The following is a 3,343-nucleotide window of genomic DNA, read 5'->3' as shown; positions in this document are numbered from 1 at the left end:
TTAACTCTGATAGCGGGTCGGGTAATGCTGGAACGAGCATTGGCCGCGTTCGGCCTGGCGTAGTTTGCGACGACTCTCCTAACTGGGGCTTCGTTGTCACCCACAGTAAAAGCAGAACATGAAGTGTGTACCTGACTAGCTCGGAAAGTGCGAAGGCGCTCGTGGAAATCTCGCTCAGGCTCAGACGAAGCAGCAAACGAAGGTGGCCCCTGTGAGCGAGTATGGTGCATACAATGAGAAGATTACTAATCTAAGTACTAAAGCAAATCTAACCCTAAAGGCACAAATTGCAAGCAAAAGGCACCTAAAGGCAATGGAAATCTATGAAAGCAAATAAACAACTAAATAGACTGTTGGTGCATCCGTCTTTCGACTACGTCTTGTATCGAGTCTAGTATTGTATAGGTTAGAACATGGCACGAAATCCAAGAAACATGTGATTGGAGAGGGTTTAGCTCATATGTACCTAGAGGGTTTCGCTCATGTGTCTTTGTCTAGGTTTCACTTATGCGTCAAAGGTAATGGATCCGCTTATTTGAACATGGTAGTTTCGCTTATACGGACATGTATGAATAAGCGAAACCTGCATGCCTATATATAGGCCATACGAGCGAAACCTCAGACATAGTTGTAGGTGTTGTCTTCCGGTGAGCCATGAAGTGCTGCCGAAGTGTTGTCAGGGCTTGTAAACGCATCTGTGATCAATACAACAACAATTAAAGTGAATACTGCTGAAATCGCACCAAAGCATTAGTTTCCGCCTCTTGTTTTGGATAGGAATTCTTCTGATCGACTCGTTAAGGCTCGATAACGATCCTACAAGTGGTATCAGAGCTCAGGAGGAAGAGTTCTTGCCATTTCAGCTGCATTTGTTCTGATTTTCTACACTTTCTTCAAAATTTTAAAATTTTTTCACAGTGAAACCAGCTCAATTTCACACACAGCACTCGGAATCATGCATTAATAAACCCTTGTAAGTTTCAAATCTAAAATCGATCTAGAACTTAGGATTTTAGAGGTTTCGCTTTTACGAACTCGTGCAAAAGATGACATCATCAGGTGGTTTCGCTCCAAATATCAAACTAGTTTCGCTCATGTGAACAATTCAGAGGTTCCGCTCATAATACACTTAAAGGTTCCGCTCATAAGACATTTTGAGGTTCCGCTCATTGTGATATTCAGTGGTTTCGCTCGTGTGACAACTCAGGGTTCCGCTTTTAGTGACATTTGAGGTTTCGCTTTTGTGACAACCTTGATGTTCCGCTCATAGTGACACTTGAAGGTTTCGCTTTTCTGAACACTTCAGTGGTTTCGCTCATAGTTACAAAGAGTTTCGCTCGAAAGGTCAATTTTACCTAAGCTTGGAAATTTGTGAACTTGTGAACTTTGAACAATGGACAACGAATTCTATAACGCCTTTGCTAGTCCGGTCACAATCACACAGAATGCTTTACTTGAAAATGAAACTAGAACGTCTCAAAAACCACCTAAACTCATGGATATTGACGATTATAATGCGTGGTCTGAACGGTTTGGAAACTGGGTCGAAGCTTATCATTTGGATGCGTGGGAACACACTGAGGAACCATATGTTAGACCCATTACAAATGGTGTGCAGTTAACAATTCGAGAAATGAGTACGGAAGATAAAAAGAAATATCAAGATGAGAAATTGATGGTGAGTCTGCTTCAGCAAGCGATAAAAGAAGATATCTTGATACTGCTTCAACATGATGGAACTGCTTATTCAATTTGGACAGAATTGGAAGCAAAATTTGTTGGAAGTGATGATATGCTCAAAAACAAAATGTCTCTCATGAAGAAAGAGTTTGATCTGTTTCGGGGATTAAAATCTAAAAACACCAAGCAAATAATTGATAGATATTGTAACTTGGTGAGAAATATGACAAAACTTGGAATTAAGAAAGATACTGATGAATTGATTGAAAAACTTGCAAATGAGCTACCACATGAAACATGGGGAACATTTCTGATGATGCTGAGATCCAACAGAAAAGATTATAAAAATATGACACTGGGAGATTTCATCACACACCTGGAAGCTTAAGGGATGGAGCAGAGAAAGATCGCCAGGATGAAGAATTATGATGGAGAACAGGACATCAGCTTGTATTACAAGAGTGGTGTTACGGGAACGACAAATCATTCTCAAAAAATTGAAACTGCTTTTAGTGTGAAAGATTCTTCTGAAAAGAAATCATCCCAGGGATCAAGCAGCACAAGATTTTCATCATTTGATCCAAACATTTCTGCAACAAAGAATGGAAGAAAACTTCAATGCAATATTGTATTAAATCTTGAAAGTGATCAAGATTATTCTGAAGAAGTTGCTAAAAATCAAATGTCTTTGTTGGGAATGATATTGGAATCCTATAGTAGTTTTGTGGCCGGAAAGATCGGTAATCCAATGCTCACGAAAGAGGATTACGATCAAATTAATGCCGAGGAAATGGAATTGATGGACATTAAATGGTGCATGGCTAGTGTGATGAGACGAGCTGAGAAGTTTAAACAAATTACGGGAAGAGATGATTTCCGTGATGCAAATGTTTCAACTTTAGGCTTTGATAAATCTAAAGTTACATGTTTTCGTTGCAGGGAAAAGGGGCATTTCAAGAGGGAGTGCAAAAATCGTGAAGCTACGGGTGCCCAGAATCCTTTTGGAAACAACGATTATCACAAAAAGGCGATTTATCATCAAGTCACACCACCAGCACCGCAACAGGCACAAACTGCTCATGGAAGAGATGTGATTGAAGGATCAAAAAAGAGCATGTTTAGTTAATCAGGGAAAATATGATAATTTTACCTGGGACAAATATCTTCCAACAAACAGCAAAGTGTGTTTGGTAGAACAAGATGATGAAAAATTGGCTGAAGGTTTCTGTTGGGAAAATTTTTGCCCAGATCAAGAACTTATGGCCAAAGAGATGTCCAAAAACACTTCAAATGTTAACGCTTTCATTGCAAATGCTTACGATTTGAAATGTGCCGAAAAGTGCAGGAAAGTAATGGAAGCTGCTGAAGCAAGACGGAGAAAGCTTGAAGAAGAGGAAGAAGAGGAAGAGAGATTAAAAGCTGAAGCTGAAGCTGAGAAAAAGAGAAGAGCTGAATTTTTACGATCAAACAGAACAGTCAAAAAGGTTCCTGAATTTGAAGTCAAAGTTGATGCAGAACCTGTCAAAGTTCCTGAAAAGTGCATGAATTGTGATTAGTTAATCAAGAAGAACAATGAGTTGCTGCATAACATAAACAGATTGAAATAATCCTATGATACAATGAACAGAGAAATCAACAAGTATACTGATTCAAACGGTGAACA

This window comes from Helianthus annuus, chromosome 5 (assembly GCF_002127325.2).
Source record: "Helianthus annuus cultivar XRQ/B chromosome 5, HanXRQr2.0-SUNRISE, whole genome shotgun sequence".
Lineage (NCBI taxonomy): Eukaryota > Viridiplantae > Streptophyta > Magnoliopsida > Asterales > Asteraceae > Helianthus > Helianthus annuus.
This window is presented reverse-complemented; position numbering follows the sequence as displayed.